The sequence below is a fragment of the Gopherus evgoodei genome, chromosome 3 (assembly GCF_007399415.2).
Source record: "Gopherus evgoodei ecotype Sinaloan lineage chromosome 3, rGopEvg1_v1.p, whole genome shotgun sequence".
NCBI lineage: Eukaryota > Metazoa > Chordata > Testudines > Testudinidae > Gopherus > Gopherus evgoodei.
Genome location: NC_044324.1, coordinates 211,870,101 through 211,890,958, shown reverse-complemented (window position 1 = coordinate 211,890,958; position 20,858 = coordinate 211,870,101). Strand labels below are relative to the sequence as shown.

The window sequence follows — 20,858 nt, the reverse complement described above, 5'->3', positions numbered from 1 at the left end:
GAGGTCATGTTGACATAAGAATCATAAGAGATTATTCATCTCTAGCTTTGAATAATGTTTCCTTAAAAGCATTAGCATTGCAAAGTCCATATTAAATTAGTAAAGGCATAATTGTTTTTCTTATTATCTTCTAAAACACCTATTTGAGATGCTTATTTTAGTTCTTAGGAAAGTCAGATGAGGACAAATAAGGCATTGTGAATATTCATATCTTTTTAATTCACTTATAAGTAACATCATTTAGAAAATAAATTTGCTTAATAATTTCTTCCTACATAGTTTCCTTTTACTAGTAGTTTATTAACTTGCACAAGTGCTATTTGATTTAGCATAGTTGACATTTTCCATTGTCTTTTTAAAATTCCCTCAAAATATTTGTTTCTTTGAGGTCAGTCAATTGCTGTCTCCCATAAGTATTTGATTATATTCTCTTCATTAAGTTTATCTTGTCTGTATGCTTGTTGATACAGCAGTTTGACCCTGGTATTCATCAGTAAGACTAGGTGATATCAAAGTAGAAGGCAAGCTCATGATAAGGGCTATGTTCACCTCAATTGTTCAATGATTGCACTTTTTGTGGCATCAGAGGACAGCAAGGCCAAGCTCCATTAAGTTTGCAAGGGATCTGGATTTCTTTAAGTCTAAGGCTTATGGAAACCACTAGGAACACAAGAAATTATCAACTTGATACTTAAATTGCTTAAATAAGGTCTAACTGTAGAACTGAACTTTCTAGTTGTTTATTATTTTCCTGAAACGAAGATGTTCATTTACTTCATGCTAATTTTTTTAATCTTCAAAATTCACCTTTTGTAAATATGAACTTCCCATTTAAATATATTTTTCATTACCAATATTTGCAGTATCTGATTTTGATGTGGTTGAAACATCACAATGGTACATGTTCCATTTTTCTTTAAATATGGGGGTGAGGGGAAGTCCTAATGGAAATGTTCTTTTAAGGGAACAAGAATTTTCTCCTACATTTCCTGAATTCCAGTACTCATTTGAATATATTAAAAATTTGCTTTGTTAAATATACAATGGACTATAACTTTATGAATAAAAACAGAAAAGAGTTGAGATAATTACATATTTAAAATATTTTTAGACATTCATCTAGACAGTTCACCAATTTTTCTCTAGGCAGATTTATTTGTTCAAAGTCAGCAAATTCCCCAACAAAATAACAGGTAAAAACTGTCTAATGCTAATTTTAACAGTTAATAAAATCTCTTCCTAGTGTGCTAAATGCATTGGGCTTTGCCCTGGGAAGAGCTACTTGTGGCCTCCTATGCTCATCAGTCATACTAACATATATTGAACATATATATAACTTATATATATATATATGTTAACATATACACCTCTACCTTGATATAATGCTGTCCTTGGGAGCCAAAAAATCTTACCGTGTTATAAGTGAAACCGTGTTATATTGAACTTGCTTTGATTCATTGGAGTGCGCAGCCCCGCTCCCCCGAAGCACTGCTTTACTGCGTTATATCCAAATTCGTGTTATATCGGGTGGCGTTATATCGAGATAGCGGTGTATATATATGCAGGCATTGTATTGCAGCATGCCTCTGTTCAGTTGTCATGCAAAACAAGACTATTGAATATGGTAATTCAGGGTAGATTTTGAATTCTGAGTATTCTAAAAGTGTTTCTTAAAACTCAAGATTCCATTAAGATTAGGAAAGCGTCTTTAAAACATGTTGTATTCCTATAGTCTCTGAAGTCTAGCCCAGTTTTATCAATCAACAGGTTGTGGTGCATGTTACAGCACATCAATACTATATTTTAATATGTACCTTTGGGATGTTCATAAAAGATATGGAGTGCCCATTTTATCTTTTAGCCTGTGAAGTCTGGCCAACTATGGAAAATAGTAGTAGAAATTGGAGTAAATCTTCCTGAACAATTCCAAAGGGTATTTGAGAAATAATTAGAAATAATTTTACCAGCTCACAGCTGCCTAAGAATACTGAAACTTTTTTAAAAAATGCTATAATTAACTTATTTTTATTACTATCTTTTTATTGGGACTTCTTAAATTTGTTATTTAAGAACACTTCAAATTCTTTACACAGCAAACTTGTAGCTTAGCAACTTGACTGTTAATTTTTAAAATGCAAAAACTGAAGACCTTGATCTGGAACTCTATTAATGGTAGTGGAGCTGCTCATCTGAGGAAAAGGCATATGCGTTGCAAATATATGAAAATTTAGAAGTGTAATGAGTTATAATTTAATGTCTTTCTAAGTTAATAGTCTAAGATAGTGGGGAAAATGGTCTCTTAACCTATACTTAATGTATAAAAATCCTTGTGACAAGGAGATTAGAAATTAAACCTTTTGACATATCTATAGGGAAATTACTTTTTGGAAGATGTGTGTTAATACTGTTAAGGCCCAAAAATCTAGGAGGCTTTTGAGGCTAACAGTCATAAATTCAGAATACTTTTGTTATACACTGTTCATAACACATTATGTCACACAAGTGCATAGTTCATAACATATATGCATGTATTACATACATGGTTCTCCGATCTGTCATCTCATCTTGATCTTTCTGAATTACCACCAAGTAAGGTATACTATCAAGTCAAAGTGATAACTGTGTATTTTTAACATCCTGCGTGTACTGATGGTGATTGCAATTCCAGAAATTGCCCTTGACTAAAGGCTGATTTCAGCATGTTCTATGTGATTTCCTATGCATTTTGCATTGGGAATGAAATAGTTATTCCAGAAGGACATGGTGGGCAAGGTAATATCTTGAATTGGACCAACTTCGATTAGGGTGAGAGAGAAAGACAAGCTTTTGAAGTCAGTCCAATAAAATATATTACCTCACCCGTCTTGTCTCTCTATTATGCTGGGACCGACAGGACTACAAACTACATTGCATACAATTCCAGAAATAGTTTTCCAGCAGGAGGAAACAGACTGCAGGAGAAAACGGAATCATTTAATGTTTAGGAGCTTCCCACAAGTGGCACTCACTTGCTCAGTACTGCTCTCAGTGGCAGATTAGCCACTGGGACAACAGGGCCTGTGCACAGGGGCCCTGGCCAATACGGTGCAGGGGGAGTCCCTGCACCCTGAGAGAGCTCCTCGGCAGGAGTGCTGGGAAAGGGGGGCGGGGACTGCAGGCAGAAGGGTTGGGGAGAGGCTCCCATTTGCTCTGGCCCAGGGCCCCACAAACCCCTAATCCACCTTTTACTATTCTTTCAGAAACTCAATGAACTGATGTGAAATGGGGTGTTAGTGGAGTTGAGCTTATTGAAAGATGTCCCTAATTAACAGATCAGCTTTAAAGGCATGTTGGAGCAATTTCCAGAGTAGCTTTCCCCAATTTAAAACCCGGAATACACTAATTTGTAGTGAAACTGAAGGAAAGAAAAGCAACAGTTTAAGTTGCAATTTACCAGAAGAATGTCACAATGGTAATGAATAATATACGTAGGTATTGCTTCAGAAACAAAATTGTTTTGCAGTTTATAAGCCTATAATATGTTAAATGAATTTTACTTCAAATTATGTGAATTGTTTTAAAATATAGTTTGGAAATAATGAGTCCCTCAAAAGTAAGGAAATGGCTAAATTTTGCATTCAGTTTCAGCTTTGTATATATGGAGTAACCCCACTGAAGTCAGCGCAGCAGCTCTAGATTTCAGAATGTGGCCTGTAGTGCAGAAGATAATCTATAGTGGAGATGATAAAATAAGAGTGAAGAAGACTCTTAACCATATGTGCATTTTCCTGACAGAGTAACTTATTGGATATAATTGTCTTGAGTTTAAATACTCCTTTATGTTTGTTTAAAAGCCCGAAGAATAACCACCACAGCTGTCTTTTTATTTTCTCCCTCCTCCCCCCTCTGTCTTCTAGTTTCCTTAATAGCCCTGGAGAAAGGCCTCATCAATTCAGAGGTGCCCCTGATGTAATCCTGTCCTTCTCTTCTTCTTCCCTAAGGCCAGTCAGAAAATAAACAGTGGCTGCTTATCAGATGATACCCTATTGACAAAGAAACAAGCTCATTGACTGGCTAAATAAAAGCAGAAAACGTACCACTAAAATATAAATGGTAGGATTGATTTTTTTTTTACATCAAACATACTAGGGTTGATAATGGCCTTTTTCATTGAGAATACAATGAATAAAACATGATAAAACAATGGAATGGTTTTCTTCAAATAGTAGTTGTTACAAAATAAATGGTCCCATAATTGCCCCAGTCCTGAGCTTTGTATTAGAGACTTAATAAATCACTCATAAATATATCTTATGTTTATTTAATGTATAAATAACTTATCAGTGTCTTAGACAGCTTGTTCAATATACAACGTGAACAAATTAAAATAAACATAATACAGTTAAGAGTCTGTTCCCTGAGTTAGGGCTTGTCTACACTGACAGTAAATCAGAGTGCACTAGGGAACTTTTAGCGTGTAGTAGAAGGGCCCAGATGGACAGTTATTGTGAGGCATGCTACAGAAATGCAGCTTTACACCCCTGCTTGCCACCTACTGACTGTTCGTCTAGTCAAGCCCTCAGATAGCTTGGCTTCTCATTTTCTTGCTCCAGTGGTTTTGTGTTTGGAACGGATATAAACTTGCATCCTTCAGGTTGTAAACCAATCTCTAATTAAAAGGGATTAGAGAGAAACTTCTCCTGGGGGCAGATAACTTCATAATTGTGACTAGAGGGTTTTTGCACGTTCCTCTGAAGCAACTGTTACTGGTCAGAGGCAGAATATTGGACAAGATGGACTTCTGGTCTGATCTGGTGTGGCGTTTTTATATTCCTAGTCAGTTTCACTTTTATTCTGTTCTCGACCTATTTACTATTGTGGGCCACATATAGGGTTGCCAACTTTCTATTTGCACAAAACCGAACACCCTTGCTCCACCCCCATCCCACTCCACCTCCAAGGCCCCACCCCTTCTCACTGCATTCTCCCCCCCTTGTTCTGTCTCCCCACCCTCACTCACTCATTTTCACCAGGTTGACTCAGGGGGTTGGTGTGTGGGTGCGTGATGGTGCAAACTCTGGGAGGCACTGGGGATCAGGGATTTGGGGTGCAGGAGAGTGCTCTGGGCTGGCACTGAGGGGTTCAAGGGCAGGAGGGGGATCAGGGCTGGGGCAGGCGGTTGGGGCATGGGGGGGTGAGGGCTGTGTCTGGGGGTGTGGGCTCTGGGGTGGGATGGGATGGGGATGAGGGTGCTCCGAACTGGGACCAAGGGGTTTGGAGGAGGCAGGGGGTTGGCGTGCAGGAGGTCCAGGGGTGCAGCCTACAGGGGGTGCTTACCTCAGGCAGCTCCCAGAAGCAATGGCATGTCCCCCCTCTGGCTCCTCTGTGGAGGCAAGGCCAGGTAACTCTGCATGCTGTTCCCAGCCAAGGGGAGTTGCAGAGCTGGCGCTTGGGGCGGAGGCAGCGCGCGGAACCACCTGGCTGCCCCTACGCCTAGGAGACGGAGGGGGAACGTGCTGCTGCTTCCGGGAGCCACGGCAGGTAGGGAGCCTGCTTTAGCCCCGCTGCGAAGCCGACCAGACTTTTAATGACCCAGTCAGCAGTGCTGACTGGAGTCTCCAGGGTCCCTTTTTGACCAGTCATTCTGGACACCTGGTCACCCTAGCCACTTATGCGGCCCACAGTGTGTTATGTGGGTTGCCTCCAATTCTACCTGTATGGCCCTGAAGATGTTACATGGACTGCAGCTCTATACTGATTGGGCCACAAGAAGCCCATGGGCTGCAAGTTGAGAACCACTGTTCTAGATAATCTGGCTTTCAGGTTTTCATGTCCTAGCACAGTGCTGCAATATTTGATTTTCACTTACTTAGAAGAATGCTCAGATGAACACAAATGATTTCCCTTGGTGTGTAAAAATGTCTTCAACACCTTTGTCCTGTCTTGTTGTTTTGTGAAAGGATTGACATTTGGGGCCAAATTTGACCCAACAGTGACTCTCTTAAACTTTATTTATATATATATATGTGTGTGTGTCTGTGTATACACTTCTACCGCAATATATTGTGACCCGATATAACACAAATTTGGACATAACGCAGTAAAGCAGCATTCCCGGGGGGCGGGGGCTGCGCACTCTGGTAGATCAAAGCAAGTTCGATATAACGCGGTTTCACCTATAACATAGTAAGATTTTTTTGGCTCTCGAGGACAGCGTTATATCAAGGTAGAGGTGTATTAAAAAAAAAAAGGCAAAAAAGCTACCTGAATTAGTATGTTACTAATAGATGCTGTTCACTTGCCATATATATTGGATACACTTCTGGACAGATCAAAAATGGTGCTCTTCATAGTGGCAATGAAGTTTAGTCTTGTGTTTGTTTTTTTTTTTAACTGAAAAATTGTTTTAACTGAAGCTTTTAATTTGCCATGAACTATAAACCCCATCTCATTGGTATATAAATCCTGAAACACATTCTGGTGGGTTCAACTTACTAAAAACAGAAACCTAGCATGAAAGTGTTGGCACACACCCCAGCTGAAAACTGATAGAGAGAAGCTGAGAGAATTGTCACAACTGAGTGTACAACTTGTCTTCTTACTTTAGCACAATCATATCTTTAAAAAAAAATGAAATCTCAACCAATAAAGAAAACCTCTCTCTCTATTATTGTTGTGTTTGTTAGTTGTCAATTTTTGCTATACAGATAGATATAAAAATCTACTTTATTCTTTCCTGTACAATTTAAAAAATGGGTATAGGAGGAAAAAAACCTATTGTAACTCTATATTCTTCTATGTGAACAAGTTACGTTCAGTTTGGACCATTCCAGCGTGATCATTACAGGTTTAAAATGAGCCAACTCTCTAGAATCTGCATAGCCAAAATTGACATCCTGTGAACTGCTTTAATGGCTCTGCATGTGTGCCTTTTAGAAACATGCAAACTTTTAAGCCCCAGGAGTTTTTTCACTGTTCACAGGTTTTGTGTGAAACTGTTTCTCTGTGTGTGAAGACAAAACTTGAAGTAGGATATATCTCCTGGAAACATAGAAGTTATAAGTCTGAATGACAGGCAGTGGCAGCATGTGCAAGAGATCCTTGCTGGCTTGAAGACTATATTTATTTTACTTTTGCCATACCATGCTCTTCCAAAAGCAGCTGTAAAAGCAGCATTGCCTCCTGGATAGCTACGGTCTTCCACCATTACTATGGTAAATGTACTTAGGGAATGGTGTTTACTCTCAAAAGAATTTGTTCTAGGCTATATCTTGTGTGATATATAAGTTCCACAGAAGGAACTGCCAAATTTCGGGTGATTTCTTTAGGCTGTGATATTACTACAAAACAGTTGTCATTTTATATGCTTTCTGTACTTCTGTAACTCAAATTCAGTTTTCAGGTAATCTATAATAATTTCTATTTCAAATTTTTTTTTATAAAATTTACTTAATTTAGGAAATTGCTACTAAGCCTACGTAATTGCTTCCTTGTATTGCAAATGTTCATAGGGATTTCAGTATGTCTAGTTAATGCTTTCTAGAAGGTGTTGTGTTGGTAAAGAGACAGACAGCACATCTTTAATCTAACTTCAGACTGGCAGCCATCTTTTTCTTAATGGCTACCAATATTTCCCTCTCCTGACATGATGTTTACACTGCTTGACATTTAAAGCAATGATAACACTATTTTAAAACTATTGCCAAATTCCACAGTAATGCTATTCACCCTGCTGAAGCACTGGGTTTGCTATAAAAGAATAAAAAAACAAAATAGAATACTGTTAAAAGACACAGACTATAACTAAACCCCAACTCCCAACAATTTTGCAAGCACTGTCACACATGAAGATGGCATTAATGGCTTTTTTTAAAGATCTGAAAGGAATGGTGAAGATTGACCATTACTTGCCTCTAAGGCCATCCCTGGAAAAACTTGCTTGCCTACCAATTTGACATCAGGAAGTGTCATGAGAAAGAGTGGAGCCTGGGATGTACAGTAAACTGACAGCAGGTCCCCCAGGTGTAGGATCTCAGTACATAAAGGCGCTATATGTCAGAAAAGCAAACTTGTATGTCAGTCATTGTTCTGTGAGCAGCTAATGGAAAGCAGGTGTAAAATGATTATGAATGATCACTCCAGGACAGAACACGTTTCTGCATTTTGAATTTGCTGCATGCAAGAGTCCTGCCAAGATAAAGGGAGTTACCATAGTCAAACCCTGAGATAACTTGTACAGAGAAGAAAACACCAAGCTCTGTATAGCAAGGATTGTCAGCAGCTGCTGTCCCAGAGAAGTGGATTGTCATTCCAATAAGACACTGTCCTTGCTGTGGAGTCATGCAAGTTTCATTGTCTTTTCCTGAAAACTTTGTGAATGCATTGAAATTCCTCACAATTCTGTAAAAATATCTTTTTTTCTCTACTACTGATTACCATTTTGTCATACACATGATGTCTTCAACAGAAACGTGGTGGAATTATAATTGTGACTTGAGTACAGGTATTGAAGGATATGTGCTGTTCAGGAAAAACAAATAAAGATAAGGCAGTGGAATAGCATTATATGTTAATGATGAGGCTGATTGGATGGAATGAATAGAGTGGGAAAAAAACCACATCTGTTCTGATAAAAATCGTTTTGAGGAAGAAGGCTACCAGAAGCTCTCCTGGGATATTGTTTGGGGTGTGCTATAGACTTTCAGGATCCAACTGGATATGGATGGAGACCTCTTTAATATTTTTAATTAAATAAAAACTACTGGGATTTGTGTGATTGTGGGAGACTTTAACTTCCCAGATATAGATTGGAGGACAAGTGCTACTAATAATAGTAGGGCCCAGATTTTTCTGGATGTGTTAACTGACAGATTTCTTCACCAAACAGTTGCTGAACCAACAAGAGGTGGTGCCATTTTAGATATAGTACTGGTGAGTAGTGAGGATCTCATCGAAGAGCTGGTTGTAGGAGACAAGGTTGGTTTGAGTGATCATGAGCGAATTCAGTTTAAACTAAATGAAAAGATAAACAAAAATAGGTCTGCAAATAGGATCCTTGATTTCAAAAGAGCTATCTTTTAAAAAATTAAGGGAATTAGGGTAGTGGACTGGACTGATGAAGTCAAGGATATGAATGTGGAGGAGGCTTTACTTTAAGTCAAAGTTGCAGAAACTGTCCAAAGCCTGCATCCCAACCAAGGGGAAAAATATCATAGGTAAGGGTTGCAGATTAAACTGAATGAACAAGCATCTCAAAACAGGTTAAGATAAGAGAAAGCCAAAAGCCTACAAGGAATGGAAGATGGGATGGATGAGCAAAGAAAGCTACCTCTTGGAAGTCAGAACGTGTTGGGAAAAAAAGTGAAAACTTCCAAAAGCCAAACAGAGTTGGATCTTGCAAGGGAAATTAAAATCAATAGTAAAAGGTTTTATAGCTATATAAATAAAAAGAAAACAAGGAAAGAAGTGGGACTGCTAAACACTGAGGGTAGCGTGGAGATTAAAGATAATCTAGGCATGGCCCAACAACTAAACAAACTCTTTGCCGGAATTTTTAATAAAGGTAACAAGGAGCTTCTGGGTAGTCGCAGGGTGGCTAATGGAAATAAGGATATGGAAGTAGAAATTACCATGTCTGAGGTGGAAGTCCAACTGAAACAGTGCAATAAGACCAAATTGCGGAGGCCCAGGTAATCTTCATTCAAGAACATTAAAGGAACTTGGACATGAAATTACAAGCACAATAGTAAGGATTTTTTAAGGAATCCATAAACCCTTGGGTTGTAGAGAAAGTAGTTACGACATAGAGATAAATGGCAATTGGGATAAAGGATCTTAGGGGTACTGGCAGGGTGGCTAATGGAAATGAGAATATGGATGTAGAAATTACCACATCCGAGATGGAAGTCAAACTGAAACAGCTTAATGGGACTAAATTGGGAGGAGGGGGCTGATAATCTTCATCCAAGATATTAAAGAAACTGGCACATGAAATTACAAGCCCAATAGCAAGAATTTTTAATGAATCTGTAAATTTGGGGGTCATTCCCTCTGACAGGAGGATTGCTAATATTGTACCCATTTTTAAGAAAAGGAAGACAGCTTCTGGGAAACTACAGGCTTGTTAGTTTAACTTCGTTTGTATGCAAGATTTTAGGACAAATTTTGAAAGAGAAAAAGGCACAGAGGTAAACAGTAATTGGGATAAAATACAACATGATTTGACAAAAGGTAGATCATGCCAGACCAATCTGATCTTTATTTGAAAAGATGACTGATGTTTTAGACAAAGGAAATGCAATAGATCTAATCTACCTGGATTTTGGTAAGGCGTTTGATATAGTTCCACATGGGGATTATTAGTTTAATTGGAGACAATGGGGATTAATATGAGAGTTGAAAGGTTGAGAAGGAACAGATTAAAGGGGGGACTACAATGGGCCATACTGAAAGGTGAACTGTCAGGCTGAAAGAGAGGTTACTAGTGGCGTCCCTTAGGGATGGTTTTTGAGACTGACCTTCATTAACATTTTTCTTAATGACCTTAACACAAAAATTCAGATTGTGCTAATAAAATTTGTGGATGACAAAGTTGGGAGGTATTGCCAATGCGGAGGAGGACCAGAATATCATAAAAGATCAGGGTGACCTTGAAAACTGGAGTAATAGAAAAAGGATGAAATTTAATAATGAAAATTGCAAGCTCATGCATTTAGGCAGCAAAAATTCTTGTTAATATCAGCTGGGGATTTATCAGTTGGAAACAACAGAGGAGGAGAAAGACATGGCTGTAGTGGTTGATCACAGGATGACTATGAGCTGCCAACGTGATGCAGCTATGAAAAAGGTTAATGCAATCCTAACATGCATCAGGCAAGGTATTTCCAGTGGAGATAGGGAAGTGTTGATACTATTATACAAGGCACTGGTGAGAACTAATCTGGAATACTGTGTGCAATTCTGGTCGTCCATATTTAAGAAAGATGAATTCAAATTGGAACAGGTGCAGAGAAGGGCTATCTACTAGGATGATCGGAGGAATGGAAAACCTACCTTATGAGAGGAGACACAAAGAACTTGGCTTGTTTTGCCTAACAAAACCAAGGCTGAGGGGAGATATGATTGCCCTTATAAATACATCAGAAGCATAAGTGCCAGGGAAGGAAACAAGTTGTTTAAATTAGGTGCCAATGCTGACACAAGAACAAATGGATAAAAACTGTCCTCAGAATAAGTTTAGGCTTGAAATTAGATGACTGTTTCTAACCATGAGAGGAGTGAAGCGAGTAGTAAATATCCCCGGTGGCTGGTGATGGGATACTAGATGGGGAGGGCTCTGAGTTATTTCAGATTGTTTCCTGGTGTCTGGCTGTTGGGTCTTGCTGAAATGCTCTGGGTCTAACTGATCACCATATTTGGGGTCGGGAAGGCATTTTCCCCTGGGTCAGATTGGCAGAGACTTGGGTTTTTTTTTTGCTGCCTTCTGCAGTGTGGGACATGGCTCACTTGCAGGTTTAAATTAGTGCAAATGGTGCATTCTCTGTAATTTAAAGTCTTTAAATCATTACTTGAGGACTTCAGTAGCTGAGCCAGAGGGTATGGATCTGTTACGGGGGGGTGGAGACGATTCTATGGCCTGCAACGTGTCGGAAGTTGGACTAGATGATCATGATGGTCCCGTCTGGCCTTAAAGTTTATGGGTCTATGATTACACCCTTCTTTTTAAAAAAGCTCAGGTCTCCTTCCAACCTTTTTTGTTTTATGCATCATGAACTGAATTCTCCGAAGGTTCTTTGAAATGACTATGTTGCAAGTTTAGCAAGTAGTAGTGTGTTGTTTATATTATAAAACCAGAATCATTTGGATGTTCGTTCTTCTACCATCTGACATCTCTGCTTAAATGGTGTGACTGCTACAGACTGGGAAGATTGAATGCCGAGGGTTATGCATTGTCCTGTTAAGTGTCTATCTCACTAGATACAGGGGGTTGGACTAGATGACCTCCTGAGGTCCCTTCCAACCCTGATATTCTATGATTCTATGATTCATTGCTCAGTTGAAAGGATAATGAAAAGATTTTTATGGTTCCAAGAATTATCTTTATAATAGCAAAATTACTTTCCTCCTAATCCAAACATGCTGGGCTCTTGTCATCATTTCCAAACAATTCGCCTTCATGTTGAGACTAACTTGAAACACTTCAACCCTGAAGATACAAAAAAATTTTAGAAAGTTAAGTGACTGAAAACAAGGTCTTACAATAGAAAGTGTAGCATAATCTTAACTACAGCATTTGCTACTGCTTCTAGTATAATATGACATGATTAAGCACTGAATTTAAATTAACTTTAAAAAGAAGATGCTTAGTTTCATGCCGGCAGCACACACAATTGGTGACAAAAAAGTTCTGTACCAGATTTTTCTATCCTTCTTTTCACAGAGGAAGAAAGATGTACATAGACTCTTTGTATTTCTGGGAGAGGAAATGTAGCACAATAGGCTGTTGAAGGGAAGCAATTCCCATAATCAGTTTTCTGTACTACTTATTACCAACTGGTCAGAACTAGATTTTAATTAAATTTTAAGGGATAAAGGACAATAGTGTGTGCTAAGGATGGAGAGTCAGCTTAAACTTTGAATTTCCTGGCTTTCATTGGTTTCTGTCGCTACCTCAGTGTTATTTAAATGTAGGATTTTAGATGTGATTTCCTTTCATGGACGGTTATAACTGTATTTTGTTTTTAGAGTCATTCAGATAGTTCCTTTTTGATTTAGAGAACAAATTATTTATTCAATAATAGACCACAAGGATGTTGGCTCTGTTAAATCCCCACTGAGTGCCATGATCAGTAGACCTTCAGAATGGTAATCAGGCATATGTTGTTGCTGATTTCTGGATGTTTTAAATTAAACCTTTGATATGTATTTAGTTTGAAGTGTACATCACTGTGTGTACCTACAGATTTTATTTTAATAACTGAGTGGTTCATAGCTACAGAGGTTTGTATAAGATTCATTTTCATAGATCATACATCTGAAGGCCAAGACCATTATGATCTCTCTAATTTGACCTTGTATATAATGTAGTTCAAAGAACTGCCTCCCATAGTTTCTCTGCGTCCATAATGTATTTGTCCTTTTACCTTTTAGAAAGATGAAGTGATGGAGAATTCTCCACATCCTTAGGAAAGATGTTCTAATAGTTAATTATTCTCACTGTTACAAATGGGTCCTTTATTTCTAGTCTGAATTTGTCTAGCTTCTGTTTCTGACCCTTTACTCTCAATATCAGTTTTCTGCTAGATGAAAGAACTGTCTGCTATCAGAACTCTTAGAATGTAGCTACTGGTAGACTGTGGTCAAATCACTTCTTAATAGTCTCTTGGATAAAATCAATTGATTGAAGTTCTTAAGTCTCTCACTATAAGGCACTAAATCTCAAATCCTTGTTGGTTTCTTCTGAATTCGTTCTAATCTACCAACATCCTTTTTGAAGTATGGACACCAGAGCTGGACGCAGTGTTCTAGTAATATCTCACTTGTGTATTCAGAAGTAATACTAACACCCACTTCCTATTTGGAATTCCCTATATTGTACAGCCAAGGAACACTTTTGTCTTAGTTACAGCATCTGATGGAGAGCTCATTTTCAGCTCATATATCCTGACCCCAAAGTCCTTTTCAGGGTAACTGCTTTGCAGGGTACAATTGCCATTTTATACATGCAAGCTATGTTCTTTGTTCTTATATTTAATGACCTTGTATTTGGCTCTGTTAAAACTCTTCTGTTTAAGTGAACCTCCCTTAACAACTGATCCAGATTGTTTTGTATAACTGATCTGACCACACCATTGCTTACCACTCCACCCATTTTTGTATAATGTGCAAATGTTACCCTCAAAGATATTATACTTTCTTCCTAATCATTGATGAAGGGACTGAATAGCAGTGGTCTGAGAACAGGTACCTGCAGAACCCCACTAGGAACACGCCTGTTGAATGTCACTTTTTGAGATCTATTAGTTAGCCAGTTTTTAATCAGTTTAGTATGGGCTACATTTATTTTTGTATAGTGCTATTTTGTATCAGAATGTCATGTGAGACTAAATCACATTAATTACAGAAGTCTATTATGTCAACAGTTAACTTAGGATTTTTTTTATAAAAAAAGAAAACTAAAGCTGTTTTAATTATTTATGATGTCCCTTTAGAAGCCCACACTCATACCTTAACACATTTTGTTTTGTACCAACAGTGTCCTTGTTTCTTCCCCTGCGGTAAGAATGACACTTGTTAGTTAATGTATGCTACCATAGGAACCGGAAATGTTATTTTTGGAGTTACTCAAAAAGTAATCTCTTCCTTTAGAGAATAATGTAATAGATAAACAAAACTTCATTAAAACATCTTTACATCTTTAGAATTTAAAGAACTTTCAGTACCCACTAACAATTTGGGGCCTAACTACCACTGGATGGTATCTTGAAAATTAAAATTGACACCTTTTTTATTTTTTAATTTGAAGAATATTTGTCTCTAGACTAAGATTTGAGACTAAGACTTCGTATGGTTAATTGTAATGCAGAGCAAGTTATTACTGGCTAAATTATGAACCATTTGAAAATAGAGGCTTCTGCTGGCACATCTTTAAAGTGCACATTTCTTACACAGTTATGCATTGTGAAGCAAGTAATACTAATCTTCATAATTATTAAGGTTGTAAATAATTGGAATAAGAATTGGCATAGGGTTTTGTTAGGGCATGTTCCTGTCTCTTATTTTTTCTTTCTCATTCAAAATATATGCTGCTCTTCCACAGACTGTTCCAAATAAATATATAAACCTTATTCATTACTGCACAACTAGATGAAGTCTCTAAAAGGGAAGGATAGGTAACAGTAGACAGTTTTATAAAATGCAGTCCCACAAATATATTTACATATTCTTCCTAAATATATCTCCAAAAAACCTTGAATTGAGACTAGAAATGATGATTTTGTGAAAATAAGACTTTAGGTTTAAATGTTGAAATATGAAATGGAATGTAACCAGAGATTCTCTGCTTTTTAAAATGTGCATATACAGTAAATAGATGGTGGGAAGTTTGCTAAATAGTTTTTGACTATTTAACATATTCTACGCACATTGCTTTACTCTTCAGAGATTTGTTTTGTTGTTATTAAACACCAAAAAGCTCAATAAAGTATGTTTTTAATTTTAACAGATAAAAATTATTTCAGCCAGTCTTGCTTATCATATAACAATAAAGCATTAGCGCAATTGGTCTGCTGACCTTAATTCCCTGGAAACTGTCACATTTCTTCTTTATTCCTTTGTCCATTCTAACAATGTGACCCAAAATACTACAGAGCTTTAAAGTTTCTCAGCATTGTAAGGTCAAGCTTTGGTCACCATAGTTACAGTTTAGATCTGTGGGTCAAGGGTCAAATAGATTAATGATGTCAGACACATTTTTAAATGGTTCTAACACTACTTCACCATGCGGTAAGCAGCTGAGCATATTTGATATGACAAAGGCCTTCTTAAGTCTTGCTAATAGGAGGATCTTTGGAGATATCTGCTAGAAAATCTTTTCTATTGTGCAAGACTGTTCAATATTGAGCAATGGTGGGCATCAGCAGTGGGCCATTTCAATTCAAATTGTCTGAAGTAGATTGCAAAGACTGGCTAAATGGCTTACACTACCACTGCCCCTTTCTTCCTGTTTATCTGATTCCTTTGTCCAGTATTCATTCCATTTGGCTAAAAGCCACAAAAAGGGCAGAAAACAGTAAGCTGGAGGAATATATTAAAGTACCTGATAAAATACTTGCTCTTTCATAGCCATAGTATGACATCAAAGCAAGGAATAACGAGGTTTAGATTGCTTTTTTGTAACTTTAAGAACCTTTTATCCATATATGTAGTGCTCAAAATATGTTTGCAAACATACTTAGGTTCTCTGTGTAGGTATTAACTGTCTTTTCATAAGAAAAATTGGAATACAATTCCCCTCATGGATAGCAATTTAAAAAAAATATATAATTATATTAAATTACATATAGAAACATACCTACACGCACCTATGTTGAAAATACTTTGTTTTGTAGGTTAAAATGTCCACACAAATGAGGAGCTGAAAATTACGTTACAGCTTCATTTATGTTTTTTTTTTTTTTAAATAAAATAGCTGCCTTACCATAACTACAAGATAAATACTGCAAAGCCCGGATAAATGGCTTACACTACCACTGCCTGATCATTGTATATGTGGATTCTGCAGCAAGCTAAAGATTTCATGACTGTAAAGATTAAATGGAAAAATCTGTTAAAACATGTTTTTATTTAGGAAAATATGTAAATAAATAACAGTTGCGTCATTTTAATCGTGTAAACCTGTTTTTAATTCTATTCACCTGATCCTGTCAAGAAGCATATCAGCAATGCATTGTTTCAGCTGAGAGGGAGGGAACCGAGCACTTTGGAAGGTTGAAGGTGTTTGATATATAATTAATACTATTGAAGGGTGCGGGGGAGTGTCAGGGTTTGTGATGGTGGTGGTAAGGGAAGGATAGGGTCTGCAGAGGGAGGATCAGTTGCCTGTGATTTTTTTTTTACATGACGTTTAAGTGAGTGACAGAATTCTATGTCATGCCCCTTTCAAATCAATGAAAACTGTTGCAATGTAGAAATTTGGAAACAAGCTAGTTAGCAATAAAAATTAAATGTTGAAGTGTTTCTCACTTCTTAGAAACATTGGTTCAGCAAACAAATACAGTATTACTCTGAGTCATGTTTATGAGATAGTAAATCGATAGTTAACTACATTAAAGAAAAAATCCCAAATATTAACATGCTGCATCTGCCTTAACGGTATGTATAGGGAGTTACCAAAACAAAATATATCTATTTTATCTATCGCTAGTATTTATAAGGTACTATTATTTTGATTCTGATACATCATAAGGTTAAACCAAAATGTTGAGATTTCCTTAACATAATATCAAGAGAAAATGTAGTTACACAGTTCGATTTAGATACTGGTTTTCATTTTGGCTGTTTGAATGTTTCCATTATAGTTCTAAGAGGGAAGAAGGGAGCCTCTACTTTTTCATCCCTTCGTTTTCTGCACAGTAGGATGCATTACAGCTTGTTTCTTTACAGCTGTCTGAATAATTTGGCCTAGAGTAAAGTTCCCTCCTATCCATGGAATGTTAATATAGTACTTGACAACTGCCTCACCTGCCACCTCCAACCTTCTAGCCTTTTTACCCATATTGCTTCATTCCTCTCTGTGAAAATCCTCTGTTGTTGTGGGCATTTTTTTTTTCAGATTTAGAAGTTAGTGAGTTTCAATCCTCCATTGTACACATGCATTCTTGCGATTTTACCAGAGTTGGTGACTCTTGTACATGAACTAGATTCGTGTGTGAGAAAGATTGAATTTCATTTGAATCAAGAGTTACAGCAAAGGCCCTCAAGTCTGTCCATCTCAACAAAATCACAAACATGGTTCTTTAAAACTTAGTAAGGTCTGACTACCAAGTAAAAAAGTAAACTGGCATATAAAGGAGCGATATCCAGATGAATGATATCCTTCAATATTGTATCTGAGCATGTGGTATACAAACAGAAAGAAAGAATCACTAAAAAGTTCAGGCACATTCAGCATTTGCCAGCGTAAAAAAGGAAAGCAGTTGCATCCAACATGAAATGTTGCTTAGTCACTATATAAGTGGGACCTTACTACTTCCTGTGCTATACTCCTGGGACAGCTGACATTTGTACTTTTTCCATCCCAAAAGAGTGAGAGTTTTTTCTTCACAGTATCACACCTTCAATGTAAATATCTTAGGTGGCACCAACTGTTTCTCTTGTTTCCCTACACATGTACATAAATTTCAGTATCCAGCTAACTATAAAACACCAAAATAAAATACTTCTTCACACAGCAAGTGCTCAGCCTGTAGCATATGTTTTCACAGGAGGGTTTCGAGATAAATGCCATAAGTGGAGTTTAAATAGGACATGATAATGTTATGATCAATAATAACACTTAATACTCCTATAACACTTTGTGTTTATGAAGCACTTTTAATTGTAAACATTAACTAATTCTCAAGATGTGCCTTTGAGGTGGGTAATACAAGTGCTCTCTGCTCTCTGTTTTATGGTTGAGAAATTGAAACCCTGGAACTTTAAATTGCATGAAAGATTGTAGCAGAGCTGGAATTGAAAACCCAAGAGCTCTTGGCTTCTAGAGTCGTACTGAATCTATTAGATTAGACAATCTTTAATAACATTTATCGTTATGCCTACTAAGACCAATCAAATTTCACGCGCAGGGCAATCTTTGATCACTGGAAGAATTGTAAAAGACTTTGTACCCATATATATAAATGGTTACAGGCAGTAAGGTGTTTATGTATTGCTCTGAATCACCAGATTAAGTATCCTCGGATACATCTGGTGAGGTTTTTCCAATAGAGACAGGGAAGTGTAAGTACCATTATATAAGGCACCGGTGAGACCTCATCTGGAATACTGTGTATAGTTTTGGTCTCTCATGTTTAAGAAAGCTGAATTCAAACTGGAACAGGTGCAGAGAAGGGCCACTAGGATGGTCCAAGTAATGGAAAACCTATTTTATGAGAGGAAGCTCAAAGATCTTGGCTTGTACAGCCTAACCAAAAGAAAGCTGAGGGGAGATGATTGCTCTCTATAAATACATCAGAGGGATAAATACCAGGGAGAGAGAGGAGCTATTTAAGTTAAGCACCAATGTGGACCCAAAATTTAAACTGGCCATCAACATGTTTAGTCTTGAAATTAGGTGAGGGTTTCTTACCATCAGAGGAGTGAAGTTCTAGAGTAGTCTTCCAAGGGGAGCAGTGGGGGCAAAATACCTAACTGCCTTCAGGACTGAGCTTGATACATTTATGTCGGGGATAGTATGATGGGACTGCCTACAATGGCATGTGGCCCATTGACGACTACCAGTAGCAAAAATCTCCAGTGGTTGGAGATGGGACAGTAGATAGGGAGGGCCCTGAGTTACTGCAGAATGTTCTTTCACAGGTGTCTGCCTGGTGGGTTTTGCCCACATGCTCAGAGTCTAACTGATCACCATATTTGGAGTTGGGAAGGAATTGACAGAGACCCTGGGGCTTTTCGCCATCCTCTGCAGCATGGGGCACAGGTCACTTGCAGGCTTAAACTAGTATAAATGGTGAATTCTCTGTAACTTATCTATAAACCGTGATTTGAGGACTTCGGTAACTCAGTCACCAGTTGTGGGACTATTACAGGAGTGGGTGGATATGGTTCTGTGGCCTGCAATGTGCAGGAAGTCAGACAAGATGATCACGAAGGTTGCTTCTGAGCTTAAAGTCTATGAGTCTATGAGAATCTTGTGGGAGTATGGATATCAAGGTTGGAAAAAGTAATTATAGCTGTTCAGATGTGGCAAATCTGAAAAGGAAAGAAAAATGCATTATAGTGAATGTTGGTTGCAAATCTCTATAGTAAAAGATACATAAAGATAAGCTTATAACCTCTTTTTGATTCTCATAATTAATGCTGTATGTTTATCAAAGTCATGATTTCAGTGTCAGAAAATTGTGACTTTCAGAATATTCTAATACAAGATCATGGTCTTTGTCACTCTAGGAATTTATACTAATTTGGCTCCACATGAATTCAACGTAGAGGGGTATGGTTGAGTAATCTATAAATTCGAGTTTTTCAACTCAGTAGTTTAGGAAAAGATGAACATCTTTAATGAAAAGATGATATACTAGCAAATGTTTTTAAAATTGTTAACTATGTTTAATATGTTTATTAGTATTTGGCTATCTTTTGGCTATATTTTAAAACTATTAGTGACTTATTTAACATTTCTAATGGTAGATAATCATTATTAACTTTAATATTAATTAAAATAGCAAACAAACAGTTTGTTTAATTAGCGCTAAGATTGCTTAAGGGCCATATCCTTCTACTGAAATCACTAAAAGAAAGGAAATCTTGCTAAGTTAGGTTAATGAGGTTGCTTAAGGCAACCTTAATTCATGTGCCTTGACATACGCAAGCATCACTATAACCACACACACACACTGATGGATTCCTCACTTCTGCAAGAACTTATCCTCACATCCAGGACAACCACACTGCAAACACAAAATTCTTGTCAATCAAACTCAAATACACAATTTTAACTCGTATCTCAGCTAAATAGATATATTTTCCATATAAGTAAAGAGTGATCTATTATTTATTAATGGGAAAGTATAGGGTCAGCGTTACAAAGTTGTTTGTTGAGTTAAATTTTTATCCTGCGTGCATCTTGACTCCACTTTCATACATTACTGTCCACCCTTGCTCCTGTCCCTCCCATAGGAGGCATAAAGTATGTACACCTATTTGGGAGGAGAATAGAGGTCAGTGAGGAGTTGCAGGCCTTAAACGAGTAGGATGGTTCATGTACAAATAGGGAGTAAAGAGGGTGGTTGACTTTGAGAGGACCAAGCATTGGGGCTAGGATTAGAGGAGCCTAACATCCGTGCAATCCCTGGATGCTGATGGCTCAGAGTTGAGACAGCAGTGCCAGGAAGAGTTCCTTAACATCTGATAGCTTGGTGCATAGTCTCATCGTTCTCCTTGTCTCCTTCCTGCTACTTTACACTAAGCCTTCTTCCCTTCTCATGGGACATCTGTGCTGCCACCTTCTGTCAATCTCCCCAAAAGTCTCTGTTTCTCTTGCTGCCCTTCATCATCTCACCCCAGGAAATTATGTGTGTGCGTGTATGTTTATGAAATTTGGTGTTGGTAGGTTTTTTTATAGGGAAAACCAAATAACAAATAACCTCAGGACAGTGTTT

The 20,858-nt window shown here is 37.6% G+C and overlaps 1 protein-coding gene across 2 annotated transcripts in view; it reads left to right on the top strand.

The window, feature by feature from the left end:
• MACROD2 (mono-ADP ribosylhydrolase 2) overlaps positions 1-20,858 on the top strand; it is a 1,360,465-nt gene that overhangs the window by 216,410 nt on the left and 1,123,197 nt on the right. The window lies entirely within an intron of this gene.